Source organism: Tachypleus tridentatus, unplaced genomic scaffold (genome assembly GCF_004210375.1).
Source record: "Tachypleus tridentatus isolate NWPU-2018 unplaced genomic scaffold, ASM421037v1 Hic_cluster_2, whole genome shotgun sequence".
Taxonomy (NCBI): Eukaryota; Metazoa; Arthropoda; class Merostomata; order Xiphosura; family Limulidae; genus Tachypleus; species Tachypleus tridentatus.
Window position 1 is genome coordinate 68,593,882 of NW_027467782.1, and position 13,195 is coordinate 68,607,076.

The 13,195-nt window shown below is 34.9% G+C and overlaps 3 non-coding genes across 3 annotated transcripts; all 3 read right to left on the minus strand.

Annotated features, from left to right (window-relative positions):
* Nucleotides 1–1,634: 1,634 nt before the first annotated feature.
* LOC143243462 (U1 spliceosomal RNA) lies at nucleotides 1,635–1,796 on the minus strand. The gene has a single exon (XR_013024587.1). It is a non-coding gene; the product is annotated as a U1 spliceosomal RNA (small nuclear RNA).
* Nucleotides 1,797–6,121: 4,325 nt separating this feature from the next.
* Nucleotides 6,122–6,282, minus strand: LOC143243464 (U1 spliceosomal RNA). Its single transcript, XR_013024590.1, has one exon. It is a non-coding gene; the product is annotated as a U1 spliceosomal RNA (small nuclear RNA).
* Nucleotides 6,283–10,605: 4,323 nt separating this feature from the next.
* LOC143243452 (U1 spliceosomal RNA) lies at nucleotides 10,606–10,769 on the minus strand. Its single transcript, XR_013024578.1, has one exon. It is a non-coding gene; the product is annotated as a U1 spliceosomal RNA (small nuclear RNA).
* Between the last annotated feature and the right edge of the window lie 2,426 nt (nucleotides 10,770–13,195).

The following is a 13,195-nucleotide window of genomic DNA, read 5'->3' on the forward strand; positions in this document are numbered from 1 at the left end:
ACACAACTGGTTTAGTTGATATAGAAGCCAACTACAAAATCGTATTATTTCTTCTCTACCTCTGTTATTACGAGCTCTGAAGCTCACTTCAAAATTCGCTCGTTCTGGCTAAACTTATCAGATTATATCCATACAAATTATGAATTATAATCATGTGTGTATTATAATTACAAAAGAAAACCTACCATTTATTAGCTTTGCTCAATAAAGAAGTAGCATCCTCTTTACATTTAGCAACAACCAAGACATTAATATCATCTGCAAATTTAAATATTTATTGACTATTCCTTCATCTATATCATTGATGTCGATCAAAAGAGCAAAGGTCCTAAGAGTGAGTCCTGAAGTGGCCCACTTGTGACATTAATCTAGTTTGACTGAACTCCTTTCGTAACAACGCTCTGCTTTTGTTATCCCACCCTCTTCTACCCAACTTGCTAACTTATTTCCCACATCTTTCGAGACTTTTTTTTTCTTACAAGCCTTCTATGTATCACATTGTCAAATGCTTTCGAAAACTCAAACATACCAAAACTACATTATTATTACCCTCACCTACATAAGCAGTAACATTTTTCTATGTTTGTATTTTATCCTATTTTGCGTCTTAAATACCGTACATGTGTTTTGAAACAAAACCAGAATGTAATAAAAGAGGCAACTTCAAATTATATGGAATAGGTTTGTTTATATACAGCAATATGTATATAGTATAGAGTTAATTGTTAACTATAATTGAGACCTAAAAAGCTCCTATTATTACCCATATGGATGGAGTTATCCAACTTATTTTCCTCTTAAGGGACACAAACGCACAATTCGGCCTTACAGTTAAAATGAGTGAGGTTTGATAAAGTCACATTTGTATTTAATTACTTAAGTAACGGCCATACATAGGGGTATAACGAATGAAGATAATTTGTCTTGATTAATTATCAAATTGCTGTCTCGTTCTCGCGACGACCTTAAGTAAGGTCACTGTGCCCTATGTATTCACATTTGATACTTGCAGCTACAGGACTGCAGATACTCGGGCAATTTTAACGAGAATGTGACACAGGGATTAAACCTTCCACTGTTTTCCAATCATTGACAGCCTTTAAAATTCCGTATGACACGAATTTTAGGTGGAAACTCACATATCCAGAAATCTGCACTGAGCCTTCCATCCACAGGGCAAAGAGCAACAAACTTGTAGTGTTAAAGCCCTCAGTTTACTGCTTAAGCCTACTGGTGTAGCTTTGCGCGAAATTGAGAAACCAACACAACATAAGCATACCAGGTTGGGAAAGAAATAAGAAATCAAAGAAGTCCTACTGATACAACAAATACAGCCAATGTAAAGGAACACCTTTATACCTGTACCAATTAATAACCTAACTGCAATGCCACCGTTACGCTCTCTACTGTATTTTAAGAACGGTTTAACTCCCATACCAGTGTAGTAAGCTTCACTGTTTCAAATAACATTCTAAGCTAAAGCAGAAATGTTTCATTTGTTGTGCATTATGTATTCATCCCATAAAGGAAGTATTGAGTACGATTGAACATTTTGAGGTTAAATACTTATGATTATTTAGTAACGACTTCATTTCTTTAATAACAAATTGGATTCTTCTTTTCGATTTCTACTACAGGGGATAGCGCGAACGCAGTCCCCACTACCAAAATTACACGCTCCATCTGTCCCAGTTTGGGATAGTGGCAGAGGTCAACCCACCCAGAGTGCAATGGGCGAGCCTCGCTCTGGAGAAACCACCTTGTTGATCATGGCATTCTCAGCGCCAGGTAAGTATGCTCCATACTCTTCATATAAGGCTTATGTAACAACACTTTGTAGTTATAAATACGGTGTAAAATAAAATATATAATTAGTCTGAAAAAATTTTTAAATACTCGAAACAACTTTCAAACTCTATAATGGAACATTTTTTCTAGTCATTTATTTATATACAATAAAACTTTTCCTTTAATTTCGCCACATTTATGAAACGTAAAGACTATATTTGAGATTTTAAACCTCTCGATTGGAAGCCTCTTTGTCTTGACGGCTGCGCCACCTAGTGCTGTATTTTGTTTATTTTTAAACAACATTGTAGGTACAAATAAGTTGTATGGTTGTTTCTTTTATTTAAAATAGACAAACACAAAATACTATTTGCAGAAAAAATTCACGTTGGTGATGATAAGCGACCTGAGATACATTTCGACTAAACAGAATTCATAGATTATGTTTGTTTGTAGTTAAGAACAAAATACTTTATGGATTGTAATGCGTTTTGCCCACCACAATTACAGAAATTGGGTTTCTGTCGTTATAAGTCCGGTGAATTACCGCTGTGCTACTGGTGAGAAGTGTTCATAGAAGTCCAACATTTCAATGAAAGAAAAGAAAATTCACTATAAAATTGAAGGATAAGTGTTGACTTATTCATTTTCAAGAAACTGGTTTATTTTGACGAGTAAACGAACTAGCACGTCACTTTTGACAAAGAATGGCGAAGGTTCTTAAAATGTTAAATACTCCTTTGTATGCCTTCAAGTCGCTTTATGTCAGGTTATTAGACAAATTCTATAAATTTAAGTTAACTTTATGAAATCATTATCAACAGAGCATCGAAGCCAATAATTGCCAGTTACACTATATTATCAACTTGTAATTTTGGGCCAGGCTTTCTTCAGTATTCGATTTGATGTCGCCAGTGTGCTGGGGCAAATGTCTCTGAATACGTACCTTAAACATAAAATAATTTCTAAATGATCGACGACAAGCAAAGCTTTTCAAGTATACATACATAATCTTTTGAGTTTGTGTTACTTTTCTAGTAAACCAAGGAAATATAACAAAGTTGGGGCGCTAAAAGTAGAATGTCGCCAGCAGAAAATTTTAATTTCAAAGGAAAAAATTTAAGAATCAATCAAACCTTTATTGAAATTAATTAGAAAGCATTTATGTTTTGGAAAATGTTTATTAGTTGACTGATCCATTATTTTTCACATAATAAAATATTCATAATAACACGTCGCCATAATCACGTGTTCTCCTTTATGGTTCTTTATTATCGTTTTTTGTTGTTTGTTTTTTTTGAGTAAATTAAAAGATTGTCGCGTAAAAGTATATAATTTTACTCATTTGATCATACTCAAACGTAGACTATCAAGAGATCTTGTGGGTATGTCCATTTGGAGCTGAGCGGTTCGGCATGGCCAGGTGGTTTAGGCACTCGACTCGTAATCCGAGGGTCACGGGTTCGAATCCCCATCATCCCAAAATATGCTCGCTCTTTCAGCCGTGGGGTCGTTATAATGTGACGGTCAATCCCACTATTCGTTGGTAAAAGTGTAGCCCAAGAATTGACGGTGATGACTAGCTGCCTTCACTCTTGTCTTACGCTGCTAAATTAGGGACTACTAGCGCAGATAGACGTCGTGAAGCTTTGCGCGACATTCAAAACAGAACAAAATCATTTGAAGCTTGTAATAGAATTCACTTTTAAGCACATGATCTCCTTCACGGATATATCGAGTGTATAGACTCAAATTATCAATTTGTTATATCGTTATACACTACAGCCAATCAGTGCTTATCATCAATAACTCAAAGGGTAAAAGTAAAATGCATTCTTCGATAAGAATCGCTAAAAATGAACTTGCGTGAACTCCTTCACTTCATAGCGATATTATATATAAAGAGTGCGTAATGCTTTTCCCAAAATATTTAGTTTCTGTCACGTGCAAATGAATAAGGTTAGGTACCTTGTAAACGTATTAGTCGCAAATCAAAGTCCTTGAAAGGGATTACGTAACTGGCATGTACCTCTTTAACTGTATGACTAACATTTAAAGGTGCGAGTATTGGTAGCTTTAAATTTAAATGTCTGATAAGTTACAGAGCTAAATTTGTGAACGATAGTTATGGTTCGGTATATAAAAACAAATAACTGAGGACATAGTGATATGCATGTAAAGGAATTCACAGAATGGATAGAGGAGATAGACGTCTTCATCAAGGTGGAAACATACGACAGATGTAGGCCGAGTGCTAGATATTTGGGAACAAGATTTTCGGTAATTATATTTTCAAGAACTGTATAAAACATACTTATAATAGAAGATTTTTGTCAACATTTTCTATTTAAAAATGGACGCTCGAGAAAGTCTGGCTTTCATAGGCCTATTAGTCTTACGTCACTTGTGGGAAAACGTTTGGAAAGTCTGAGACAAAATGCTTTATAAAGTTTAGAATTTTATTAGATAGCCAATATCAGGTTTTGTATATGGCACGGATTCTTTACAGTAGATGTCTGTGGCTTGGTGCCGACGAATTTCAACGCTAAATAAACAGCACACAATCTGCTTGTTTCAAAATAAAACACACACACAAGCATACAAGCCAAGAAATGAACAAAAAAAATCGATACACTATTGGTTACCACAGCTGAGTCTAGAGCTTTAAATAACACTATCTTTTGTGAAAACTACACACAACTGGTTTAGTTGATATAGAAGCCAACTACAAAATCGTATTATTTCTTCTCTACCTCTGTTATTACGAGCTCTGAAGCTCACTTCAAAATTCGCTCGTTCTGGCTAAACTTATCAGATTATATCCATACAAATTATGAATTATAATCATGTGTGTATTATAATTACAAAAGAAAACCTACCATTTATTAGCTTTGCTCAATAAAGAAGTAGCATCCTCTTTACATTTAGCAACAACCAAGACATTAATATCATCTGCAAATTTAAATATTTATTGACTATTCCTTCATCTATATCATTGATGTCGATCAAAAAGAGCAAAGGTCCTAAGAGTGAGTCCTGAAGTGGCCCACTTGTGACATTAATCTAGTTTGACTGAACTCCTTTCGTAACAACGCTCTGCTTTTGTTATCCCACCCCTCTTCTACCCAACTTGCTAACTTATTTCCCACATCTTTCGAGACTTTTTTTTTTCTTACAAGCCTTCTATGTATCACATTGTCAAATGCTTTCGAAAAACTCAAACATACCAAAACTACATTATTATTACCCTCACCTACATAAGCAGTAACATTTTTCTATGTTTGTATTTTATCCTATTTTGCGTCTTAAATACCGTACATGTGTTTTGAAACAAAAACCAGAATGTAATAAAAGAGGCAACTTCAAATTATATGGAATAGGTTTGTTTATATACAGCAATATGTATATAGTATAGAGTTAATTGTTAACTATAATTGAGACCTAAAAAGCTCCTATTATTACCCATATGGATGGAGTTATCCAACTTATTTTCCTCTTAAGGGACACAAACGCACAATTCGGCCTTACAGTTAAAATGAGTGAGGTTTGATAAAGTCACATTTGTATTTAATTACTTAAGTAACGGCCATACATAGGGGTATAACGAATGAAGATAATTTGTCTTGATTAATTATCAAATTGCTGTCTCGTTCTCGCGACGACCTTAAGTAAGGTCACTGTGCCCTATGTATTCACATTTGATACTTGCAGCTACAGGACTGCAGATACTCGGGCAATTTTAACGAGAATGTGACACAGGGATTAAACCTTCCACTGTTTTCCAATCATTGACAGCCTTTAAAATTCCGTATGACACGAATTTTAGGTGGAAACTCACATATCCAGAAATCTGCACTGAGCCTTCCATCCACAGGGCAAAGAGCAACAAACTTGTAGTGTTAAAGCCCTCAGTTTACTGCTTAAGCCTACTGGTGTAGCTTTGCGCGAAATTGAGAAACCAACACAACATAAGCATACCAGGTTGGGAAAGAAATAAGAAATCAAAGAAGTCCTACTGATACAACAAATACAGCCAATGTAAAGGAACACCTTTATACCTGTACCAATTAATAACCTAACTGCAATGCCACCGTTACGCTCTCTACTGTATTTTAAGAACGGTTTAACTCCCATACCAGTGTAGTAAGCTTCACTGTTTCAAATAACATTCTAAGCTAAAGCAGAAATGTTTCATTTGTTGTGCATTATGTATTCATCCCATAAAGGAAGTATTGAGTACGATTGAACATTTTGAGGTTAAATACTTATGATTATTTAGTAACGACTTCATTTCTTTAATAACAAATTGGATTCTTCTTTTCGATTTCTACTACAGGGGATAGCGCGAACGCAGTCCCCACTACCAAAATTACACGCTCCATCTGTCCCAGTTTGGGATAGTGGCAGAGGTCAACCACCCAGAGTGCAATGGGCGAGCCTCGCTCTGGAGAAGCCACCTTGTTGATCATGGCATTCTCAGCGCCAGGTAAGTATGCTCCATACTCTTCATATAAGGCTTATGTAACAACACTTTGTAGTTATAAATACGGTGTAAAAATAAAATATATAATTAGTCTGAAAAATTTTTAAATACTCGAAACAACTTTCAAACTCTATAATGGAACATTTTTTCTAGTCATTTATTTATATACAATAAAACTTTTCCTTTAATTTCGCCACATTTATGAAACGTAAAGACTATATTTGAGATTTTAAACCTCTCGATTGGAAGCCTCTTTGTCTTGACGGCTGCGCCACCTAGTGCTGTATTTTGTTTATTTTAAACAACATTGTAGGTACAAATAAGTTGTATGGTTGTTTCTTTTATTTAAAATAGACAAACACAAAATACTATTTGCAGAAAAAATTCACGTTGGTGATGATAAGCGACCTGAGATACATTTCGACTAAACAGAATTCATAGATTATGTTTGTTTGTAGTTAAGAACAAAATACTTTATGGATTGTAATGCGTTTTGCCCACCACAATTACAGAAATTGGGTTTCTGTCGTTATAAGTCCGGTGAATTACCGCTGTGCTACTGGTGAGAAGTGTTCATAGAAGTCCAACATTTCAATGAAAGAAAAGAAAATTCACTATAAAATTGAAGGATAAGTGTTGACTTATTCATTTTCAAGAAACTGGTTTATTTTGACGAGTAAACGAACTAGCACGTCACTTTTGACAAAGAATGGCGAAGGTTCTTAAAATGTTAAATACTCCTTTGTATGCCTTCAAGTCGCTTTATGTCAGGTTATTAGACAAATTCTATAAATTTAAGTTAACTTTATGAAATCATTATCAACAGAGCATCGAAGCCAATAATTGCCAGTTACACTATATTATCAACTTGTAATTTTGGGCCAGGCTTTCTTCAGTATTCGATTTGATGTCGCCAGTGTGCTGGGGCAAATGTCTCTGAATACGTACCTTAAACATAAAATAATTTCTAAATGATCGACGACAAGCAAAGCTTTTCAAGTATACATACATAATCTTTTGAGTTTGTGTTACTTTTCTAGTAAACCAAGGAAATATAACAAAGTTGGGGCGCTAAAAGTAGAATGTCGCCAGCAGAAAATTTTAATTTCAAAGGAAAAAAATTTAAGAATCAATCAAACCTTTATTGAAATTAATTAGAAAGCATTTATGTTTTGGAAAATGTTTATTAGTTGACTGATCCATTATTTTTTCACATAATAAAATATTCATAATAACACGTCGCCATAATCACGTGTTCTCCTTTATGGTTCTTTATTATCGTTTTTTGTTGTTTGTTTTTTTTGAGTAAATTAAAAGATTGTCGCGTAAAAGTATATAATTTTACTCATTTGATCATACTCAAACGTAGACTATCAAGAGATCTTGTGGGTATGTCCATTTGGAGCTGAGCGGTTCGGCATGGCCAGGTGGTTTAGGCACTCGACTCGTAATCCGAGGGTCACGGGTTCGAATCCCCATCATCCCAAAATATGCTCGCTCTTTCAGCCGTGGGGTCGTTATAATGTGACGGTCAATCCCACTATTCGTTGGTAAAAGTGTAGCCCAAGAATTGACGGTGATGACTAGCTGCCTTCACTCTTGTCTTACGCTGCTAAATTAGGGACTACTAGCGCAGATAGACGTCGTGAAGCTTTGCGCGACATTCAAAACAGAACAAAATCATTTGAAGCTTGTAATAGAATTCACTTTTAAGCACATGATCTCCTTCACGGATATATCGAGTGTATAGACTCAAATTATCAATTTGTTATATCGTTATACACTACAGCCAATCAGTGCTTATCATCAATAACTCAAAGGGTAAAAGTAAAATGCATTCTTCGATAAGAATCGCTAAAAATGAACTTGCGTGAACTCCTTCACTTCATAGCGATATTATATATAAAGAGTGCGTAATGCTTTTCCCAAAATATTTAGTTTCTGTCACGTGCAAATGAATAAGGTTAGGTACCTTGTAAACGTATTAGTCGCAAATCAAAGTCCTTGAAAGGGATTACGTAACTGGCATGTACCTCTTTAACTGTATGACTAACATTTAAAGGTGCGAGTATTGGTAGCTTTAAATTTAAATGTCTGATAAGTTACAGAGCTAAATTTGTGAACGATAGTTATGGTTCGGTATATAAAACAAATAACTGAGGACATAGTGATATGCATGTAAAGGAATTCACAGAATGGATAGAGGAGATAGACGTCTTCATCAAGGTGGAAACATACGACAGATGTAGGCCGAGTGCTAGATATTTGGGAACAAGATTTTCGGTAATTATATTTTCAAGAACTGTATAAAACATACTTATAATAGAAGATTTTTGTCAACATTTTCTATTTAAAAATGGACGCTCGAGAAAGTCTGGCTTTCATAGGCCTATTAGTCTTACGTCACTTGTGGGAAAACGTTTGGAAAGTCTGAGACAAAATGCTTTATAAAGTTTAGAATTTTATTAGATAGCCAATATCAGGTTTTGTATATGGCACGGATTCTTTACAGTAGATGTCTGTGGCTTGGTGCCGACGAATTTCAACGCTAAATAAACAGCACACAATCTGCTTGTTTCAAAATAAAACACACACACAAGCATACAAGCCAAGAAATGAACAAAAAAAATCGATACACTATTGGTTACCACAGCTGAGTCTAGAGCTTTAAATAACACTATCTTTTGTGAAAACTACACACAACTGGTTTAGTTGATATAGAAGCCAACTACAAAATCGTATTATTTCTTCTCTACCTCTGTTATTACGAGCTCTGAAGCTCACTTCAAAATTCGCTCGTTCTGGCTAAACTTATCAGATTATATCCATACAAATTATGAATTATAATCATGTGTGTATTATAATTACAAAAGAAAACCTACCATTTATTAGCTTTGCTCAATAAAGAAGTAGCATCCTCTTTACATTTAGCAACAACCAAGACATTAATATCATCTGCAAATTTAAATATTTATTGACTATTCCTTCATCTATATCATTGATGTCGATCAAAAAGAGCAAAGGTCCTAAGAGTGAGTCCTGAAGTGGCCCACTTGTGACATTAATCTAGTTTGACTGAACTCCTTTCGTAACAACGCTCTGCTTTTGTTATCCCACCCTCTTCTACCCAACTTGCTAACTTATTTCCCACATCTTTCGAGACTTTTTTTTTCTTACAAGCCTTCTATGTATCACATTGTCAAATGCTTTCGAAAACTCAAACATACCAAAACTACATTATTATTACCCTCACCTACATAAGCAGTAACATTTTTCTATGTTTGTATTTTATCCTATTTTGCGTCTTAAATACCGTACATGTGTTTTGAAACAAAACCAGAATGTAATAAAAGAGGCAACTTCAAATTATATGGAATAGGTTTGTTTATATACAGCAATATGTATATAGTATAGAGTTAATTGTTAACTATAATTGAGACCTAAAAAGCTCCTATTATTACCCATATGGATGGAGTTATCCAACTTATTTTCCTCTTAAGGGACACAAACGCACAATTCGGCCTTACAGTTAAAATGAGTGAGGTTTGATAAAGTCACATTTGTATTTAATTACTTAAGTAACGGCCATACATAGGGGTATAACGAATGAAGATAATTTGTCTTGATTAATTATCAAATTGCTGTCTCGTTCTCGCGACGACCTTAAGTAAGGTCACTGTGCCCTATGTATTCACATTTGATACTTGCAGCTACAGGACTGCAGATACTCGGGCAATTTTAACGAGAATGTGACACAGGGATTAAACCTTCCACTGTTTTCCAATCATTGACAGCCTTTAAAATTCCGTATGACACGAATTTTAGGTGGAAACTCACATATCCAGAAATCTGCACTGAGCCTTCCATCCACAGGGCAAAGAGCAACAAACTTGTAGTGTTAAAAGCCCTCAGTTTACTGCTTAAGCCTACTGGTGTAGCTTTGCGCGAAATTGAGAAACCAACACAACATAAGCATACCAGGTTGGGAAAGAAATAAGAAATCAAAGAAGTCCTACTGATACAACAAATACAGCCAATGTAAAGGAACACCTTTATACCTGTACCAATTAATAACCTAACTGCAATGCCACCGTTACGCTCTCTACTGTATTTTAAGAACGGATTTAACTCCCATACCAGTGTAGTAAGCTTCACTGTTTCAAATAACATTCTAAGCTAAAGCAGAAATGTTTCATTTGTTGTGCATTATGTATTCATCCCATAAAGGAAGTATTGAGTACGATTGAACATTTTGAGGTTAAATACTTATGATTATTTAGTAACGACTTCATTTCTTTAATAACAAATTGGATTCTTCTTTTCGATTTCTACTACAGGGGATAGCGCGAACGCAGTCCCCACTACCAAAAAATTACACGCTCCATCTGTCCCAGTTTGGGATAGTGGCAGAGGTCAACCCACCCAGAGTGCAATGGGCGAGCCTCGCTCTGGAGAAGCCACCTTGTTGATCATGGCATTCTCAGCGCCAGGTAAGTATGCTCCATACTCTTCATATAAGGCTTATGTAACAACACTTTGTAGTTATAAATACGGTGTAAAAATAAAATATATAATTAGTCTGAAAAATTTTTAAATACTCGAAACAACTTTCAAACTCTATAATGGAACATTTTTTCTAGTCATTTATTTATATACAATAAAACTTTTCCTTTAATTTCGCCACATTTATGAAACGTAAAAGACTATATTTGAGATTTTAAACCTCTCGATTGGAAGCCTCTTTGTCTTGACGGCTGCGCCACCTAGTGCTGTATTTTGTTTATTTTAAACAACATTGTAGGTACAAATAAGTTGTATGGTTGTTTCTTTTATTTAAAATAGACAAACACAAAATACTATTTGCAGAAAAAATTCACGTTGGTGATGATAAGCGACCTGAGATACATTTCGACTAAACAGAATTCATAGATTATGTTTGTTTGTAGTTAAGAACAAAATACTTTATGGATTGTAATGCGTTTTGCCCACCACAATTACAGAAATTGGGTTTCTGTCGTTATAAGTCCGGTGAATTACCGCTGTGCTACTGGTGAGAAGTGTTCATAGAAGTCCAACATTTCAATGAAAGAAAAGAAAATTCACTATAAAATTGAAGGATAAGTGTTGACTTATTCATTTTCAAGAAACTGGTTTATTTTGACGAGTAAACGAACTAGCACGTCACTTTTGACAAAGAATGGCGAAGGTTCTTAAAATGTTAAATACTCCTTTGTATGCCTTCAAGTCGCTTTATGTCAGGTTATTAGACAAATTCTATAAATTTAAGTTAACTTTATGAAATCATTATCAACAGAGCATCGAAGCCAATAATTGCCAGTTACACTATATTATCAACTTGTAATTTTGGGCCAGGCTTTCTTCAGTATTCGATTTGATGTCGCCAGTGTGCTGGGGCAAATGTCTCTGAATACGTACCTTAAACATAAAATAATTTCTAAATGATCGACGACAAGCAAAGCTTTTCAAGTATACATACATAATCTTTTGAGTTTGTGTTACATTTTTCTAGTAAACCAAGGAAATATAACAAAGTTGGGGCGCTAAAAGTAGAATGTCGCCAGCAGAAAATTTTAATTTCAAAGGAAAAAAATTTAAGAATCAATCAAACCTTTATTGAAATTAATTAGAAAGCATTTATGTTTTGGAAAATGTTTATTAGTTGACTGATCCATTATTTTTTCACATAATAAAATATTCATAATAACACGTCGCCATAATCACGTGTTCTCCTTTATGGTTCTTTATTATCGTTTTTTGTTGTTTGTTTTTTTTGAGTAAATTAAAGATTGTCGCGTAAAAGTATATAATTTTACTCATTTGATCATACTCAAACGTAGACTATCAAGAGATCTTGTGGGTATGTCCATTTGGAGCTGAGCGGTTCGGCATGGCCAGGTGGTTTAGGCACTCGACTCGTAATCCGAGGGTCACGGGTTCGAATCCCCATCATCCCCAAAATATGCTCGCTCTTTCAGCCGTGGGGTCGTTATAATGTGACGGTCAATCCCACTATTCGTTGGTAAAAGTGTAGCCCAAGAATTGACGGTGATGACTAGCTGCCTTCACTCTTGTCTTACGCTGCTAAATTAGGGACTACTAGCGCAGATAGACGTCGTGAAGCTTTGCGCGACATTCAAAACAGAACAAAATCATTTGAAGCTTGTAATAGAATTCACTTTTAAGCACATGATCTCCTTCACGGATATATCGAGTGTATAGACTCAAATTATCAATTTGTTATATCGTTATACACTACAGCCAATCAGTGCTTATCATCAATAACTCAAAGGGTAAAAGTAAAATGCATTCTTCGATAAGAATCGCTAAAAATGAACTTGCGTGAACTCCTTCACTTCATAGCGATATTATATATAAAGAGTGCGTAATGCTTTTCCCAAAATATTTAGTTTCTGTCACGTGCAAATGAATAAGGTTAGGTACCTTGTAAACGTATTAGTCGCAAATCAAAGTCCTTGAAAGGGATTACGTAACTGGCATGTACCTCTTTAACTGTATGACTAACATTTAAAGGTGCGAGTATTGGTAGCTTTAAATTTAAATGTCTGATAAGTTACAGAGCTAAATTTGTGAACGATAGTTATGGTTCGGTATATAAAACAAATAACTGAGGACATAGTGATATGCATGTAAAGGAATTCACAGAATGGATAGAGGAGATAGACGTCTTCATCAAGGTGGAAACATACGACAGATGTAGGCCGAGTGCTAGATATTTGGGAACAAGATTTTCGGTAATTATATTTTCAAGAACTGTATAAAACATACTTATAATAGAAGATTTTGTCAACATTTTCCAGTTAAAAATGGACGCTCGAGAAAGTCTGGCTTTCATAGGCCTATTAGTCTTACGTCACTTGTGGGAAAACGTTTGGAAAGTCTGAG